This window comes from Pongo abelii, chromosome 13, assembly GCF_028885655.2.
Source record: "Pongo abelii isolate AG06213 chromosome 13, NHGRI_mPonAbe1-v2.0_pri, whole genome shotgun sequence".
Classification (NCBI taxonomy): Eukaryota; Metazoa; Chordata; class Mammalia; order Primates; family Hominidae; genus Pongo; species Pongo abelii.
In genome coordinates, this window is record NC_071998.2 from 2418245 (window position 1) to 2438685 (window position 20441).

Consider the following 20441-nt stretch of genomic DNA (forward strand, 5'->3'; position numbering starts at 1 on the left):
TTATTTCAATTTCATCTCATTTTATTTATTTATGTACTTATTGATTTATTTTTGAGACAGAGTGTCCCTCTGTCCCTCAGGCTGGATTACAGTGTCCTGAGCTCAGCTCACTGCAGCCTCCGCATCCTGGGCTCAAGGCATTCTCCTGCCTCAGCCTCCAGAGTAGCTGGGACTAAATGAGCACGCCACCACGCCAGGCAAATTTTTGTCTTTTTTTTTTAAAGTGTAGAGGAGGTTTCACCATTTGGGCCAGGGTGGTCTTCAACTGCCGACTTCAGGTGATCTGCCCCAACTTGCCTTCCCAAAGTGAAGGGACTATAGGCATGAGCCACTGCGCCCAGACTATGATAGTTTCACACTGAAGCCTGAAGCTGCTCTGCCTTAGGATTTTTCCTGAGTTTTACTTTCTTGTCATGATGAGTTGCTAGTTCATGTTTTCCCTTGTTTCTTTTCGAAAGGCATTACTGATGAGATTATGGCTTTCTCACAAAGAATACCACTTTGGTGAAACTATATTGAAATCAGGAGTACCTTATGTTTCCGATACTTATCAAGCACAATATTTGAACACGGCGTGGTAGGTGAAAGTGTAGGAAGCAGAATTTGGCAATCCCCATATTTTTTCAATTTCGACGGTTTCAGGTTTTTGGTTTCAGCCAAACTGAAGAATGTCCTTATGAGCTGTCAATTCACAGGCCGTTACAGACAATTTTTGAAACTACATCACGGTGTAATTTAAGGAGTACGATTCTAAAGAAATTTGAACAATCTGGTGGTATTGCTAACACCAAACAAGGTTGTTCAGCTCTTTCATCTTTAAAAACAAACAAACAAAAACATGATGTGGAATTCTCTCATTTTACCAAATAGCCGTACGCTCCCTTGAATATGTGACTATGAAACCCAAGTAATTGGAAGAAGAAAAATAAAGGAAACACCTCATCAGTCTCATTAATAGTTTTGTTGAGAAGAGTTTATTTTTCAAAAACTGCTAGCTATGTCTTGATATTTTTAGACACGGCTAAAGCTGAAATTGCATGAATCCTCTCTCTAACATTCATGCTACTAAAGAAACTTTTCCCAAGATTTGACTGCATTCATTTCATAAAAGCCCTGTCCTCTTCTCCCCTATATATCTATATTAGCACTCTGCCTTCTACCCTCTTCCATAGGAAACACAAATCCGTCAATTGATCACTTAAGCCTTTCCAGTTTGGGTACAACATTTTCTGTAGTTGTACTCTTCAGATTTGTCCTTTATACTTCTAAAGACTAGACCCTAGATAATACATGCTTGGGAATAGTGGAGCTAGCTTGCTTAAACTTTATTTAGGCGTATGCTAATTACTTGTGGGGGGCAAAGGCAGGCAGTGAGGATGTTAAGCTTATCCCAAAATAGTCAATTTTGGAAAAGACACAAGTACAGGCCGGGCGTGGTGGCTCAGACCTGTAATCCCAGCACCTTGGGAGGCCGAGGCGGCCGGTCACGAGGTCAGGAGATCGACACCATCCTGGCTAACACGGTGAAACCCCGTCTCTGCTAAACATACACAAATTAGCCGGGCGTGGTGGCAGGCGCTTGTAGTCCCAGCTACTCGGGAGGCTGAGGCAGGAGAAGAGCACGAACCCGGGAGGCGGAGCTGGCAGTGAGCCGAGATTGCGCCACTGCACTCCGGCCTGGGCGGCAGAGTGGGATTCTGCCTCAAAAAAGAAAGAAAAAAAAATCATCATATATATGAATGTGTGTGTGTGTGTGTGTGTGTGTCTGTGTGTGTGTGTGTACTCAGGTACACTCACTTTACTTCTGAGTTATCTCGTCACCACTTAACCAGCACCAATCAGAGACCACATTTTTCTAGGCAGTCTCCAAATGTACATTACAAATAGTAGCGTACTTTAAGGATAGTAATGAAGCTCCGGGAAAAATTGCTTGTCTCCACCTCAGCAGACCAACCTGCCTGAGCCAGCTTCTCTTTTCCTCTACTCTTCAGAAAGTGCTAGACCTGCAACATCTGACAGAATACAGCTTCCATGACTCCTCAGTGCCATGGAAAAGGAACGAGCTGAGAGCAATCTAAAGACTGGGAGATATTAAGTCTCTTGGATCTTAGTTCTTTTGGTTGCTCGAGCACTTTAATTCCCGAGAGAGCCCTCCCATCTCCATCAGTTCTTCCAGGAACCTGTACCCTCCTTGTGTCTCTAAGATACGCTGGTCTAACTTGTTACATGCCTTTACAAGAAAGTTGGTAAAAATAAAAGGAAAGCTGAACAACGTCACAATATGGAGGTATGAAACAGAATTTCCCCATACTTGGTAAAGTTTAGAAACTTGTGTAATACCCGAAGGCAGATTCTATGTACAATAAGTCCTAGTTTAAGAACAAGAGCTGAGGGTATGAGGAAATAAAACTATATTTTCCGGGAGTATCTCTGGCTTCAGGAAGAAAGAGCACATGTTACTCTCCATTCAATATTAGGGCTGAACTATGGGGTCTTTTCGATCCTTTTTGCTTACGCTCTGCGATTCAGGGGGCACATGGCAAAGGTAAACAGACTGAAACAGCACCGTGGATAGATGTGAGCTGTGCTGGGAAGATTCACGGTGATTCCCTAATAAATCTCAGGTCATTCTTCTGTAACAAAAAATTCCTCTTTTCCATCATCAAGGTAAAGCCGAGTATGTACAAGTAGAGTATGCGATAACTTTGTCACTCGTGACGAACCTAGTCGGTCCGATAATTTAACAAATTCTCCAATGTCTCTGCACTCAGGTTGGATATTCTGAGTGGGTCATCGGTAGAATGAATGAAATCAAGAATACTCTAAAGCAATGTTTGGAAGTCAATTTCAGTGTCTCCGGAAGCACTGGGAAAATCACCATGTGTAACGAACGTGAAGTATCCGCAGGCTCTCTCTGTGTCTTTGAAACTGCCCATGTGTTCATTAGAAACGGCGGCTTGAGGAAAGGTGGTTTTGGAATTGGTTTCCCTCTAGTCTTACGTGATGCATCTCTACTATATTGCATTATAATAAAGCAAAGGGTCACTTGCTGACATAAAGCACAGGAGGCAGGAATGGAAGAGTCAACTTAGAGAAAAAAAGTGCTTTTCGGTTTTATTTTCATTTCTGCAGTTTGGAAAACAGTTTAACAGTTTAACAGATTTTGTGGCGGCTCACAAAAATACATATGAGCGTTGAAAATGTACAGAAGAACAACAATTGGGAGACATTTCCGGAAGCTTCAGTTTCTGAAACCCAGACATGAGCCTACAAGCTAAGACACGGCTACACCAGGCTTCAGCGTGAAACCATACAACTCCTGGGAAGGGCTTCCCTCTCTGAACGCAGCTACCTGTCCACAGGATGCTCTAGGCCCAGGCACCTTTATTCTTCCAACTAGAGAGACATAGAAAGATGCCTCCATATCCCATGAAGATGCCCAAGCATTTGGCCAAGGCTCCTATGAAACAGTCTGCTGTCCTCATCCAGGTAAGGGCAACTTCACATTTTCAGACACTAAGGTCGTGGGTAAATCCAGGGTGGACTGAGAGGCGGAAGCTCCAGCAAACACAGTCCTGTGGCTGGAAGATGAATGCAGTACTTATTCCTGCACCAACAGACCCTTGCCTCTGGCCTTGGGCCTAGAGCACGATTTTTTGGTAGTTGCTGTTGGGGAAGAGGCCCTTGGGCTTTAACCTGCGGACAGCCTCCCTTAAATGCTTGGGCTGCAGCGGGGGCGTTTCTCCCCACATCTCACACACGTCCAGGGCCTCTTCCACCACCTCTCCAAGAAAGACCTTGGCGATTCCAGCCATGGCAATGGCGGCGTTCTCAGACACCGAACTGCCGGTGATAGACTTCATCAGACCTGCAATGCGTGCTTTTGGGAAAGCTGACCGGCGACACACTTCGTAGCGGGCCAGCTGCTCCTCAGACATGGCAGACAGCAGGGCTGTCATCCTCTGAGCCTCCTCTGCATCCACGGTGGGCTTCCTCTCCTTCTTTCCTTTGGTATGTCTTTTCCGTCTTTTGGCGGCAGGAGGAGCTGAGGCTGAGGCCTCCTTGTCCCCTTCTGTGAGGTCCATGACATCCTCACTCCTGAGCTCACCTCCCTGATCCCTGGGTTCTTCCAATTTCCCACCTAGGTCCTCAGGGATTCCATCCTTCTTGCTGCCCTTCAGACCTCGGGGCATGGCGAACATCTCAGCAGACACACCTGTTTGCCTGCCCGTCTCCACGGGTGAGATTCAAGTCTGCCCCGTGACAGCAGCTGTAGAGGCAGAAGTTCTGGCTGGGGTGGTTTGATTACGGATCTGCAGCGAGAACCTTTCGAAGATTTTAGCTGCCGTGTTTCTGCTGAGCCACTTTAGCCATAACTGGACACAGCTCCCTGCCTCCCCTTCCCACACACAAACACACACGCTGAATTTTCTCACTTCCACAATGTGAAGAAACTTGTGGATGGAGAGTATATTAGTTTTACATCAATGCAGAATAAATTCTCACAAATTTTGGACACTTAAAACAAACCCCAGCTCAGAGGTCAGAAGTTCTACCAGTCCAAGTGACTGCCACCTGCTCAGAGCCACACGAGGGACCTCCGGGATGGGTCTGGCTGTGTGGTCGCTGCCTTCAAATGAGAAGGGTCTGGCTTCGATCTGACTCGAGGTGGTGGCAGAATTCAATGCCTTCGGGTTGTGAGCCCCAGGCCCACTTGTCTGTTCTGCCTGCTGCCGTGAGGACGCTCTCGGCTCCTGCAAGTGTTGCCCAGGTCTGGGCTGTGAGGCTCCCTGGGTCTGCACGGCCAGTGCCGGGGAATCTCCCACAGGGCAATGTCATCTCAGGGAGCTCCAGTCCTCCCTTATAAAGAGCTCGGATGATTGAACTAGACCCAGCCCTTAGCAGCTATTGGCTCAGGATATCCCTAAGGAAATCAGGGATTTGGGCGGGCTCATCAATTCACGCTTCCGCCCACCCCCAAGGGAGGGGCAGACACAGGGCGAGCCTCCGAGGGGCGGGAAATGCAGGGGGTATTTCAGAATTCAGTCTTAATCACAGAATCGCAAAGTTCACGTTTCACAACCATAAAGAAACTATTTACGCTAAAAATGAGACTTTTTAAGAAGTTGCACTTAGAAAACTTCAATGTCTGAGAAAAAAATATGCCTAACGCACAGGGAAACAGGTGGCTTATCCAATACTCTGGAAATAAAATGGGCTGGGTGAGGGGAATATGAAAATATTATTTCAATTTCATCTCATTTTATTTATTTATTTATGTACTTATTGATTTATTTTTGAGACAGAGTCTCCCTCTGTCCCCCAGGCTGGATTACAGTGTCCTGAGCTCAGCTCACTGCAGCCTCCGCATCCTGCGCTCAAGGCATTCTCCTGCCTCAGCCTCCAGAGTAGCTGGGACTAAATGAGCACGCCACCACGCCAGGCAAATTTTTGTCTTTTTTATAAAGTGTAGAGGAGATTTCACCATTTGGGCCAGGGTGGTCTTCAACTGCCAACTTCAGATGATCTGCCCCAACTTGCCTTCCAAAGTGAAGGGACTATAGGCGTGAGCCACTGAGCCCAGACTATGATAGTTTCACACTGAAGCCTGAAGCTGCTCTGCCTTAGGATTTTTCCTGAGTTTTACTTTCTTGTCATGATGAGTTGCTAGTTCATATTTTCCGTTGGATCTTTTCGAAAGGTATTACTGATGACATTATGGCTTTCTCACAAAGAATACCACTTTGGTGAAACTATACTGAAATCAGGAGTACCTTATGTTTCCGATACTTATCAAGCACAATATTTGAACACGGCGTGGTAGGTGAAAGTGTAGGAAGCAGAATTTGGCAAACCCCATTTTTTTTCAATTTCGACGGTTTCAGGTTTTTGGTTTCAGCCAAACTGAAGAATGTCCTAATGAGCTGTCAATTCACAGGCCATTACAGACAATTTTTGAAACTACATCACACTGTAATTTAAGGAGTACGATTCTAAAGAAATTTGAACAATCTGGTGGTATTGCTAACACCAAACAAGGTTGTTCAGCTCTTTCATCTTTAAAAACAAACAAACAAAAACATGATGTGGAATTCTCTCATTTTACCAAACAGCCGTACGCTCCCTTGAATATGTGACTATGAAACCCAAGTAATTGGAAGAAAAAAAATAAAGGAAACACCTCATCAGTCTCATTAATAGTTTTGTTGAGAATAGTTTATTTTTCAAAAACTGCTGGCTATGTCTTGATATTTTTAGACACGGCTAAAGGTGAAATTGCATGAATCCTCTCTCTAACATTCATGCTACTTAAGAATCTTTTCCCAAGATTTGACTGCATTCATTTCATAAAAGCCCTGTCCTCTTCTCCCCTATATATCTATATTAGCACTCTGCCTTCTACCCTCTTCCATAGGAAACACAAATCCGTCAATTGATCACTTAAGCCTTTCCAGTATGGGTACAACATTTTCTGTAGTTGTACTCCTGAGATTTGTCCTTTATACTTCTAAAGACTAGAACCTAGATAATACATGCTTGCGAATAGTGGAGCTAGCTTGCTTAAACTTTATTTAGGCGTATGCTAATTACTTGTGGCGGGCAAAGGCAGGCAGTGAGGATGTTAAGCTTATCCCAAAATAGTCAATTTTGGAAAAGACACAAGTACAGGCCGGGCGCGGTGGCTCAGACCTGAAATCCCAGCACCTTGGGAGGTCTTCTCGCAGAAGGCCAGAGCGAGACCCCGGGGAAAAGATGCATCCCTGGCGTGATGGCCTGACGATGGCTTCCTGTGTCCCGCAACATGGGGAGTCTGCAGTGTGGCCGGTTTGGAAACTGGCAAGGAGAGCGAAGAGACAACATGCTGGTCTTCCACCCTTCCCTGGATGCCCGTGGGTGCCCGCAGATCTCCGGAAGCAAACAGTCAACATGCTCAGCCTTTCGGGTGCCGGAGAGACGTGAGCAACATGCCCCCTTGCAGAGGGCACAGCAGCGTGGAATCCCAAATCACGCTTCAGTTATCCTGAGGGTGGCTCCTCTGTGGTCGGGGCTGTCGGCCTGGCGCTCCGTTCCGAGGCTCAGCCTGGGGATGTGCGGTCTGTGAACCACGCGGTTGAAAACCCGAAGGCAACACGGGTCCCGGTCTTTTGTCTCTGAGGAAGCCGCCCGTTCCTTGGGCCACGGAATCGGGGCCAATGGGTGCCCCGCCGGCCCGACGCGGCGGCCGTGGGCCTAGCCCTCAGCCCGCGCCGGGCGCTTACCCTTTTCCCGGAGCGCGGGGGTCCCGTTGCTCCCGGAGGCCAAAGACCGTTTATTCTCTCTGCCTTCCTCCCTCTGTCCCTGGCTCCCTCCCGCCCGCCCTCTGTCCCTGCGTCGCTCTGTCTATCCCTCCGTTCCTAACTGCCTCCCTCTCTCTCCCTCCTTCCCTCCCTCCCTCCCTCCCTCCCTCCCTCCCTCCCTCCCTCCCAACTTCCCTCCGCCCATCCTTCGGCCCCTCTGGGTCTCCCGTTCGTCTCTCCATCTCTGCCCGCCTTCCCTCCCGCCTGGAACGGTCGGCATCGCCGGCGTGCGCGGGGCCTGGGGTCTGCGTTCAGCCGCCAGGCGCTCCACGGTGGCAGCTGGGAGGCTGCAGGGACACGGGCGGGCGGGCGGGCGGCCGGGCGACGGTGGAGCGGAGGCGCAGAGGAGGCGAGCCGCCGCCGGAGGGATGGCGGGCCCGGACGCTGCGCGGGCCCGGTGTTTCGCGGGATGGGGGTCTCCACCCAGCCCAGGGGAAGACTCATTTTCCGGGGGTAGGGATTGGGGGGTGGGGGTGGCGAGGGGTCGGTCAGGCCGTGGCGGAAAGGCATGAGAGCTCTGCCCGGGCTGCTCCCAGAGCCTAGGCGGCTGCCCGCGAACCCGCGCGTGCGCAGCAGACGGCCCACCTGCTGGTACCTGGGCCGGCGCTGGGATCCCCGGGATGCCCAGGAAAGAATGGCATCTCTCCGCTCTGTGGAGTGTCTCACCGGGCCTAGACCTGGAAGGCAGGAATCGCAGGCGGGTCGGCCCGGAGGGAAGACACGCCCATCCACGCCGACCCAGGTGTTCCCCGCGAAAGAGAGGCCACCGGCCACCGCCCTGCACCGACCCCGTCCCAGCCCCGCGTCCTTTTAAAGCTCCTCCAGCAGAGCCCGGTATTCTTCCTCGCTGAGGGGTGGTTCCAGCGAGGCGGCCTCTTCCGTGGCCTCCAGCTCCCCAGGGGCCTCCGTTTCTAGGAAAGGCTGCGCCCGCTGCAGAAACTCCGGGCTCGCCAGGAGCTCATCCAGCAGGCGTAGGGGAGTGCAGACGAGCGCTCCGGCTCCCGGAGGAGCCGCGCCTGGGGGGGCGCCCGGATGGCTTGCACCTGCCACTGCCGCGCGCAGGCCTCCGGGGGCGCGGGCTGGGGAGGTGGGGCTTCCCCGGCTTGGGGTTCCCACGCAGCCCCGGCGACCTGGGGACCCTGGCCCCAGCCCCAACACGGACTCCCCTGGGACGCGAGGGGAGGGAAATGCAGGGGGTATTTCAGAATTCAGTCTTCCTCACAGAATCGCAAAGTTCACGTTTCACAACCATAAAGAAACTATTTACGCTAAAAATGAGACTTTTTATGAAGTTGCACTTAGAAAACTTCAATGTCTGAGAAAAAAATATCTCTAACGCACAGGGAAACTGGTGGTTTATCCAATACTCTGAAAATAAAATGGGCTGGGTGAGGGGAATATGAAAATATTATTTCAATTTCATCTCATTTTATTTATTTATGTACTTATTGATTTATTTTTGAGACAGAGTGTCCCTCTGTCCCTCAGGCTGGATTACAGTGTCCTGAGCTCAGCTCACTGCAGCCTCCGCATCCTGGGCTCAAGGCATTCTCCTGCCTCAGCCTCCAGAGTAGCTGGGACTAAATGAGCACGCCACCACGCCAGGCAAATTTTTGTCTTTTTTTTTTAAAGTGTAGAGGAGGTTTCACCATTTGGGCCAGGGTGGTCTTCAACTGCCGACTTCAGGTGATCTGCCCCAACTTGCCTTCCCAAAGTGAAGGGACTATAGGCATGAGCCACTGCGCCCAGACTATGATAGTTTCACACTGAAGCCTGAAGCTGCTCTGCCTTAGGATTTTTCCTGAGTTTTACTTTCTTGTCATGATGAGTTGCTAGTTCATGTTTTCCCTTGTTTCTTTTCGAAAGGCATTACTGATGAGATTATGGCTTTCTCACAAAGAATACCACTTTGGTGAAACTATATTGAAATCAGGAGTACCTTATGTTTCCGATACTTATCAAGCACAATATTTGAACACGGCGTGGTAGGTGAAAGTGTAGGAAGCAGAATTTGGCAATCCCCATATTTTTTCAATTTCGACGGTTTCAGGTTTTTGGTTTCAGCCAAACTGAAGAATGTCCTTATGAGCTGTCAATTCACAGGCCGTTACAGACAATTTTTGAAACTACATCACGGTGTAATTTAAGGAGTACGATTCTAAAGAAATTTGAACAATCTGGTGGTATTGCTAACACCAAACAAGGTTGTTCAGCTCTTTCATCTTTAAAAACAAACAAACAAAAACATGATGTGGAATTCTCTCATTTTACCAAATAGCCGTACGCTCCCTTGAATATGTGACTATGAAACCCAAGTAATTGGAAGAAGAAAAATAAAGGAAACACCTCATCAGTCTCATTAATAGTTTTGTTGAGAAGAGTTTATTTTTCAAAAACTGCTAGCTATGTCTTGATATTTTTAGACACGGCTAAAGCTGAAATTGCATGAATCCTCTCTCTAACATTCATGCTACTAAATAAACTTTTCCCAAGATTTGACTGCATTCATTTCATAAAAGCCCTGTCCTCTTCTCCCCTATATATCTATATTAGCACTCTGCCTTCTACCCTCTTCCATAGGAAACACAAATCCGTCAATTGATCACTTAAGCCTTTCCAGTTTGGGTACAACATTTTCTGTAGTTGTACTCTTCAGATTTGTCCTTTATACTTCTAAAGACTAGACCCTAGATAATACATGCTTGGGAATAGTGGAGCTAGCTTGCTTAAACTTTATTTAGGCGTATGCTAATTACTTGTGGGGGGCAAAGGCAGGCAGTGAGGATGTTAAGCTTATCCCAAAATAGTCAATTTTGGAAAAGACACAAGTACAGGCCGGGCGTGGTGGCTCAGACCTGTAATCCCAGCACCTTGGGAGGCCGAGGCGGCCGGTCACGAGGTCAGGAGATCGACACCATCCTGGCTAACACGGTGAAACCCCGTCTCTGCTAAACATACACAAATTAGCCGGGCGTGGTGGCAGGCGCTTGTAGTCCCAGCTACTCGGGAGGCTGAGGCAGGAGAAGAGCACGAACCCGGGAGGCGGAGCTGGCAGTGAGCCGAGATTGCGCCACTGCACTCCGGCCTGGGCGGCAGAGTGGGATTCTGCCTCAAAAAAGAAAGAAAAAAAAATCATCATATATATGAATGTGTGTGTGTGTGTGTGTGTGTGTCTGTGTGTGTGTGTGTACTCAGGTACACTCACTTTACTTCTGAGTTATCTCGTCACCACTTAACCAGCACCAATCAGAGACCACATTTTTCTAGGCAGTCTCCAAATGTACATTACAAATAGTAACGTACTTTAAGGATAGTAATGAAGCTCCGGGAAAAATTGCTTGTCTCCACCTCAGCAGACCAACCTGCCTGAGCCAGCTTCTCATTTCCTCTACTCTTCAGAAAGTGCTAGACCTGCAACATCTGACAGAATACAGCTTCCATGACTCCTCAGTGCCATGGAAAAGGAACGAGCTGAGAGCAATCTAAAGACTGGGAGATATTAAGTCTCTTGGATCTTAGTTCTTTTGGTTGCTCGAGCACTTTAATTCCCGAGAGAGCCCTCCCATCTCCATCAGTTCTTCCAGGAACCTGTACCCTCCTTGTGTCTCTAAGATACGCTGGTCTAACTTGTTACATGCCTTTACAAGAAAGTTGGTAAAAATAAAAGGAAAGCTGAACAACGTCACAATATGGAGGTATGAAACAGAATTTCCCCATACTTGGTAAAGTTTAGAAACTTGTGTAATACCCGAAGGCAGATTCTATGTACAATAAGTCCTAGTTTAAGAACAAGAGCTGAGGGTATGAGGAAATAAAACTATATTTTCCGGGAGTATCTCTGGCTTCAGGAAGAAAGAGCACATGTTACTCTCCATTCAATATTAGGGCTGAACTATGGGGTCTTTTCGATCCTTTTTGCTTACGCTCTGCGATTCAGGGGGCACATGGCAAAGGTAAACAGACTGAAACAGCACCGTGGATAGATGTGAGCTGTGCTGGGAAGATTCACGGTGATTCCCTAATAAATCTCAGGTCATTCTTCTGTAACAAAAAATTCCTCTTTTCCATCATCAAGGTAAAGCCGAGTATGTACAAGTAGAGTATGCGATAACTTTGTCACTCGTGACGAACCTAGTCGGTCCGATAATTTAACAAATTCTCCAATGTCTCTGCACTCAGGTTGGATATTCTGAGTGGGTCATCGGTAGAATGAATGAAATCAAGAATACTCTAAAGCAATGTTTGGAAGTCAATTTCAGTGTCTCCGGAAGCACTGGGAAAATCACCATGTGTAACGAACGTGAAGTATCCACAGGCTCTCTCTGTGTCTTTGAAACTGCCCATGTGTTCATTAGAAACGGCGGCTTGAGGAAAGGTGGTTTTGGAATTGGTTTCCCTCTAGTCTTACGTGATGCATCTCTACTATATTGCATTATAATAAAGCAAAGGGTCACTTGCTGACATAAAGCACAGGAGGCAGGAATGGAAGAGTCAACTTAGAGAAAAAAAGTGCTTTTCGGTTTTATTTTCATTTCTGCAGTTTGGAAAACAGTTTAACAGTTTAACAGATTTTGTGGCGGCTCACAAAAATACATATGAGCGTTGAAAATGTACAGAAGAACAACAATTGGGAGACATTTCCGGAAGCTTCAGTTTCTGAAACCCAGACATGAGCCTACAAGCTAAGACACGGCTACACCAGGCTTCAGCGTGAAACCATACAACTCCTGGGAAGGGCTTCCCTCTCTGAACGCAGCTACCTGTCCACAGGATGCTCTAGGCCCAGGCACCTTTATTCTTCCAACTAGAGAGACATAGAAAGATGCCTCCATATCCCATGAAGATGCCCAAGCATTTGGCCAAGGCTCCTATGAAACAGTCTGCTGTCCTCATCCAGGTAAGGGCAACTTCACATTTTCAGACACTAAGGTCGTGGGTAAATCCAGGGTGGACTGAGAGGCGGAAGCTCCAGCAAACACAGTCCTGTGGCTGGAAGATGAATGCAGTACTTATTCCTGCACCAACAGACCCTTGCCTCTGGCCTTGGGCCTAGAGCACGATTTTTTGGTAGTTGCTGTTGGGGAAGAGGCCCTTGGGCTTTAACCTGCGGACAGCCTCCCTTAAATGCTTGGGCTGCAGCGGGGGCGTTTCTCCCCACATCTCACACACGTCCAGGGCCTCTTCCACCACCTCTCCAAGAAAGACCTTGGCGATTCCAGCCATGGCAATGGCGGCGTTCTCAGACACCGAACTGCCGGTGATAGACTTCATCAGACCTGCAATGCGTGCTTTTGGGAAAGCTGACCGGCGACACACTTCGTAGCGGGCCAGCTGCTCCTCAGACATGGCAGACAGCAGGGCTGTCATCCTCTGAGCCTCCTCTGCATCCACAGTGGGCTTCCTCTCCTTCTTTCCTTTGGTATGTCTTTTCCGTCTTTTGGCGGCAGGAGGAGCTGAGGCTGAGGCCTCCTTGTCCCCTTCTGTGAGGTCCATGACATCCTCACTCCTGAGCTCACCTCCCTGATCCCTGGGTTCTTCCAATTTCCCACCTAGGTCCTCAGGGATTCCATCCTTCTTGCTGCCCTTCAGACCTCGGGGCATGGCGAACATCTCAGCAGACACACCTGTTTGCCTGCCCGTCTCCACGGGTGAGATTCAAGTCTGCCCCGTGACAGCAGCTGTAGAGGCAGAAGTTCTGGCTGGGGTGGTTTGATTACGGATCTGCAGCGAGAACCTTTCGAAGATTTTAGCTGCCGTGTTTCTGCTGAGCCACTTTAGCCATAACTGGACACAGCTCCCTGCCTCCCCTTCCCACACACAAACACACACGCTGAATTTTCTCACTTCCACAATGTGAAGAAACTTGTGGATGGAGAGTATATTAGTTTTACATCAATGCAGAATAAATTCTCACAAATTTTGGACACTTAAAACAAACCCCAGCTCAGAGGTCAGAAGTTCTACCAGTCCAAGTGACTGCCACCTGCTCAGAGCCACACGAGGGACCTCCGGGATGGGTCTGGCTGTGTGGTCGCTGCCTTCAAATGAGAAGGGTCTGGCTTCGATCTGACTCGAGGTGGTGGCAGAATTCAATGCCTTCGGGTTGTGAGCCCCAGGCCCACTTGTCTGTTCTGCCTGCTGCCGTGAGGACGCTCTCGGCTCCTGCAAGTGTTGCCCAGGTCTGGGCTGTGAGGCTCCCTGGGTCTGCACGGCCAGTGCCGGGGAATCTCCCACAGGGCAATGTCATCTCAGGGAGCTCCAGTCCTCCCTTATAAAGAGCTCGGATGATTGAACTAGACCCAGCCCTTAGCAGCTATTGGCTCAGGATATCCCTAAGGAAATCAGGGATTTGGGCGGGCTCATCAATTCACGCTTCCGCCCACCCCCAAGGGAGGGGCAGACACAGGGCGAGCCTCCGAGGGGCGGGAAATGCAGGGGGTATTTCAGAATTCAGTCTTAATCACAGAATCGCAAAGTTCACGTTTCACAACCATAAAGAAACTATTTACGCTAAAAATGAGACTTTTTAAGAAGTTGCACTTAGAAAACTTCAATGTCTGAGAAAAAAATATGCCTAACGCACAGGGAAACAGGTGGCTTATCCAATACTCTGGAAATAAAATGGGCTGGGTGAGGGGAATATGAAAATATTATTTCAATTTCATCTCATTTTATTTATTTATTTATGTACTTATTGATTTATTTTTGAGACAGAGTCTCCCTCTGTCCCCCAGGCTGGATTACAGTGTCCTGAGCTCAGCTCACTGCAGCCTCCGCATCCTGCGCTCAAGGCATTCTCCTGCCTCAGCCTCCAGAGTAGCTGGGACTAAATGAGCACGCCACCACGCCAGGCAAATTTTTGTCTTTTTTATAAAGTGTAGAGGAGGTTTCACCATTTGGGCCAGGGTGGTCTTCAACTGCCAACTTCAGATGATCTGCCCCAACTTGCCTTCCAAAGTGAAGGGACTATAGGCGTGAGCCACTGAGCCCAGACTATGATAGTTTCACACTGAAGCCTGAAGCTGCTCTGCCTTAGGATTTTTCCTGAGTTTTACTTTCTTGTCATGATGAGTTGCTAGTTCATATTTTCCGTTGGATCTTTTCGAAAGGTATTACTGATGACATTATGGCTTTCTCACAAAGAATACCACTTTGGTGAAACTATACTGAAATCAGGAGTACCTTATGTTTCCGATACTTATCAAGCACAATATTTGAACACGGCGTGGTAGGTGAAAGTGTAGGAAGCAGAATTTGGCAAACCCCATTTTTTTTCAATTTCGACGGTTTCAGGTTTTTGGTTTCAGCCAAACTGAAGAATGTCCTAATGAGCTGTCAATTCACAGGCCATTACAGACAATTTTTGAAACTACATCACACTGTAATTTAAGGAGTACGATTCTAAAGAAATTTGAACAATCTGGTGGTATTGCTAACACCAAACAAGGTTGTTCAGCTCTTTCATCTTTAAAAACAAACAAACAAAAACATGATGTGGAATTCTCTCATTTTACCAAACAGCCGTACGCTCCCTTGAATATGTGACTATGAAACCCAAGTAATTGGAAGAAAAAAAATAAAGGAAACACCTCATCAGTCTCATTAATAGTTTTGTTGAGAATAGTTTATTTTTCAAAAACTGCTGGCTATGTCTTGATATTTTTAGACACGGCTAAAGGTGAAATTGCATGAATCCTCTCTCTAACATTCATGCTACTTAAGAATCTTTTCCCAAGATTTGACTGCATTCATTTCATAAAAGCCCTGTCCTCTTCTCCCCTATATATCTATATTAGCACTCTGCCTTCTACCCTCTTCCATAGGAAACACAAATCCGTCAATTGATCACTTAAGCCTTTCCAGTATGGGTACAACATTTTCTGTAGTTGTACTCCTGAGATTTGTCCTTTATACTTCTAAAGACTAGAACCTAGATAATACATGCTTGCGAATAGTGGAGCTAGCTTGCTTAAACTTTATTTAGGCGTATGCTAATTACTTGTGGCGGGCAAAGGCAGGCAGTGAGGATGTTAAGCTTATCCCAAAATAGTCAATTTTGGAAAAGACACAAGTACAGGCCGGGCGCGGTGGCTCAGACCTGAAATCCCAGCACCTTGGGAGGTCTTCTCGCAGAAGGCCAGAGCGAGACCCCGGGGAAAAGATGCATCCCTGGCGTGATGGCCTGACGATGGCTTCCTGTGTCCCGCAACATGGGGAGTCTGCAGTGTGGCCGGTTTGGAAACTGGCAAGGAGAGCGAAGAGACAACATGCTGGTCTTCCACCCTTCCCTGGATGCCCGTGGGTGCCCGCAGATCTCCGGAAGCAAACAGTCAACATGCTCAGCCTTTCGGGTGCCGGAGAGACGTGAGCAACATGCCCCCTTGCAGAGGGCACAGCAGCGTGGAATCCCAAATCACGCTTCAGTTATCCTGAGGGTGGCTCCTCTGTGGTCGGGGCTGTCGGCCTGGCGCTCCGTTCCGAGGCTCAGCCTGGGGATGTGCGGTCTGTGAACCACGCGGTTGAAAACCCGAAGGCAACACGGGTCCCGGTCTTTTGTCTCTGAGGAAGCCGCCCGTTCCTTGGGCCACGGAATCGGGGCCAATGGGTGCCCCGCCGGCCCGACGCGGCGGCCGTGGGCCTAGCCCTCAGCCCGCGCCGGGCGCTTACCCTTTTCCCGGAGCGCGGGGGTCCCGTTGCTCCCGGAGGCCAAAGACCGTTTATTCTCTCTGCCTTCCTCCCTCTGTCCCTGGCTCCCTCCCGCCCGCCCTCTGTCCCTGCGTCGCTCTGTCTATCCCTCCGTTCCTAACTGCCTCCCTCTCTCTCCCTCCCTCCCTCCCTCCCTCCCTCCCTCCCTCCCTCCCTCCCAACTTCCCTCCGCCCATCCTTCGGCCCCTCTGGGTCTCCCGTTCGTCTCTCCATCTCTGCCCGCCTTCCCTCCCGCCTGGAACGGTCGGCATCGCCGGCGTGCGCGGGGCCTGGGGTCTGCGTTCAGCCGCCAGGCGCTCCACGGTGGCAGCTGGGAGGCTGCAGGGACACGGGCGGGCGGGCGGGCGGCCGGGCGACGGTGGAGCGGAGGCGCAGAGGAGGCGAGCCGCCGCCGGAGGGATGGCGGGCCCGGACGCTGCGCGGGCCCGGTGTTTCGCGGGAAGGGGGTCTCCACCCAGCCCAGGGGAAGACTCATTTTCCGGGGGTAGGGATTGGGGGGTGGGGGTGGCGAGGGGTCGGTCAGGCCGTGGCGGAAAGGCATGAGAGCTCTGCCCGGGCTGCTCCCAGAGCCTAGGCGGCTGCCCGCGAACCCGCGCGTGCGCAGCAGACGGCCCACCTGCTGGTACCTGGGCCGGCGCTGGGATCCCCGGGATGCCCAGGAAAGAATGGCATCTCTCCGCTCTGTGGAGTGTCTCACCGGGCCTAGACCTGGAAGGCAGGAATCGCAGGCGGGTCGGCCCGGAGGGAAGACACGCCCATCCACGCCGACCCAGGTGTTCCCCGCGAAAGAGAGGCCACCGGCCACCGCCCTGCACCGACCCCGTCCCAGCCCCGCGTCCTTTTAAAGCTCCTCCAGCAGAGCCCGGTATTCTTCCTCGCTGAGGGGTGGTTCCAGCGAGGCGGCCTCTTCCGTGGCCTCCAGCTCCCCAGGGGCCTCCGTTTCTAGGAAAGGCTGCGCCCGCTGCAGAAACTCCGGGCTCGCCAGGAGCTCATCCAGCAGGCGTAGGGGAGTGCAGACGAGCGCTCCGGCTCCCGGAGGAGCCGCGCCTGGGGGGGCGCCCGGATGGCTTGCACCTGCCACTGCCGCGCGCAGGCCTCCGGGGGCGCGGGCTGGGGAGGTGGGGCTTCCCCGGCTTGGGGTTCCCACGCAGCCCCGGCGACCTGGGGACCCTGGCCCCAGCCCCAACACGGACTCCCCTGGGACGCGAGGGGAGGGAAATGCAGGGGGTATTTCAGAATTCAGTCTTCCTCACAGAATCGCAAAGTTCACGTTTCACAACCATAAAGAAACTATTTACGCTAAAAATGAGACTTTTTATGAAGTTGCACTTAGAAAACTTCAATGTCTGAGAAAAAAATATCTCTAACGCACAGGGAAACTGGTGGTTTATCCAATACTCTGAAAATAAAATGGGCTGGGTGAGGGGAATATGAAAATATTATTTCAATTTCATCTCATTTTATTTATTTATGTACTTATTGATTTATTTTTGAGACAGAGTGTCCCTCTGTCCCTCAGGCTGGATTACAGTGTCCTGAGCTCAGCTCACTGCAGCCTCCGCATCCTGGGCTCAAGGCATTCTCCTGCCTCAGCCTCCAGAGTAGCTGGGACTAAATGAGCACGCCACCACGCCAGGCAAATTTTTGTCTTTTTTTTTTAAAGTGTAGAGGAGGTTTCACCATTTGGGCCAGGGTGGTCTTCAACTGCCGACTTCAGGTGATCTGCCCCAACTTGCCTTCCCAAAGTGAAGGGACTATAGGCATGAGCCACTGCGCCCAGACTATGATAGTTTCACACTGAAGCCTGAAGCTGCTCTGCCTTAGGATTTTTCCTGAGTTTTACTTTCTTGTCATGATGAGTTGCTAGTTCATGTTTTCCCTTGTTTCTTTTCGAAAGGCATTACTGATGAGATTATGGCTTTCTCACAAAGAATACCACTTTGGTGAAACTATATTGAAATCAGGAGTACCTTATGTTTCCGATACTTATCAAGCACAATATTTGAACACGGCGTGGTAGGTGAAAGTGTAGGAAGCAGAATTTGGCAATCCCCATATTTTTTCAATTTCGACGGTTTCAGGTTTTTGGTTTCAGCCAAACTGAAGAATGTCCTTATGAGCTGTCAATTCACAGGCCGTTACAGACAATTTTTGAAACTACATCACGGTGTAATTTAAGGAGTACGATTCTAAAGAAATTTGAACAATCTGGTGGTATTGCTAACACCAAACAAGGTTGTTCAGCTCTTTCATCTTTAAAAACAAACAAACAAAAACATGATGTGGAATTCTCTCATTTTACCAAATAGCCGTACGCTCCCTTGAATATGTGACTATGAAACCCAAGTAATTGGAAGAAGAAAAATAAAGGAAACACCTCATCAGTCTCATTAATAGTTTTGTTGAGAAGAGTTTATTTTTCAAAAACTGCTAGCTATGTCTTGATATTTTTAGACACGGCTAAAGCTGAAATTGCATGAATCCTCTCTCTAACATTCATGCTACTAAAGAAACTTTTCCCAAGATTTGACTGCATTCATTTCATAAAAGCCCTGTCCTCTTCTCCCCTATATATCTATATTAGCACTCTGCCTTCTACCCTCTTCCATAGGAAACACAAATCCGTCAATTGATCACTTAAGCCTTTCCAGTTTGGGTACAACATTTTCTGTAGTTGTACTCTTCAGATTTGTCCTTTATACTTCTAAAGACTAGACCCTAGATAATACATGCTTGGGAATAGTGGAGCTAGCTTGCTTAAACTTTATTTAGGCGTATGCTAATTACTTGTGGGGGGCAAAGGCAGGCAGTGAGGATGTTAAGCTTATCCCAAAATAGTCAATTTTGGAAAAGACACAAGTACAGGCCGGGCGTGGTGGCTCAGACCTGTAATCCCAGCACCTTGGGAGGCCGAGGCGGCCGGTCCCGAGGTCAGGAGATCGACACCATCCTGGCTAACACGGTGAAACCCCGTCTCTGCTAAACATACACAAATTAGCCGGGCGTGGTGGCAGGCGCTTGTAGTCCCAGCTACTCGGGAGGCTGAGGCAGGAGAAGAGCACGAACCCGGGAGGCGGAGCTGGCAGTGAGCCGAGATTGCGCCACTGCACTCCGGCCTGGGCGGCAGAGTGGGATTCTGCCTCAAAAAAGAAAGAAAAAAAAATCATCATATATATGAATGTGTGTGTGTGTGTGTGTGTGTCTGTGTGTGTGTGTGTACTCAGGTACACTCACTTTACTTCTGAGTTATCTCGTCACCACTTAACCAGCACCAATCAGAGACCACATTTTTCTAGGCAGTCTCCAAATGTACATTACAAATAGTAGCGTACTTTAAGGATAGTAATGAAGCTCCGGGAAAAATTGCTTGTCTCCACCTCAGCAGACCAACCTGCCTGAGCCAGCTTCTCTTTTCCTCTACTCTTCAGAAAGTGCTAGACCTGCAACATCTGACAGAATACAGCTTCCATGACTCCTCAGTGCCATGGAAAAGGAACGAGCTGAGAGCAATCTAAAGACTGGGAGATATTAAGTCTCTTGGATCTTAGTTCTTTTGGTTGCTCGAGCACTTTAATTCCCGAGAGAGCCCTCCCATCTCCATCAGTTCTTCCAGGAACCTGTACCCTCCTTGTGTCTCTAAGATACGCTGGTCTAACTTGTTACATGCCTTTACAAGAAAGTTGGTAAAAATAAAAGGAAAGCTGAACAACGTCACAATATGGAGGTATGAAACAGAATTTCCCCATACTTGGTAAAGTTTAGAAACTTGTGTAATACCCGAAGGCAGATTCTATGTACAATAAGTCCTAGTTTAAGAACAAGAGCTGAGGGTATGAGGAAATAAAACTATATTTTCCGGGAGTATCTCTGGCTTCAGGAAGAAAGAGCACATGTTACTCTCCATTCAATATTAGGGCTGAACTATGGGGTCTTTTCGATCCTTTTTGCTTACGCTCTGCGATTCAGGGGGCACATGGCAAAGGTAAACAGACTGAAACAGCACCGTGGATAGATGTGAGCTGTGCTGGGAAGATTCACGGTGATTCCCTAATAAATCTCAGGTCATTCTTCTGTAACAAAAAATTCCTCTTTTCCATCATCAAGGTAAAGCCGAGTATGTACAAGTAGAGTATGCGATAACTTTGTCACTCGTGACGAACCTAGTCGGTCCGATAATTTAACAAATTCTCCAATGTCTCTGCACTCAGGTTGGATATTCTGAGTGGGTCATCGGTAGAATGAATGAAATCAAGAATACTCTAAAGCAATGTTTGGAAGTCAATTTCAGTGTCTCCGGAAGCACTGGGAAAATCACCATGTGTAACGAACGTGAAGTATCCGCAGGCTCTCTCTGTGTCTTTGAAACTGCCCATGTGTTCATTAGAAACGGCGGCTTGA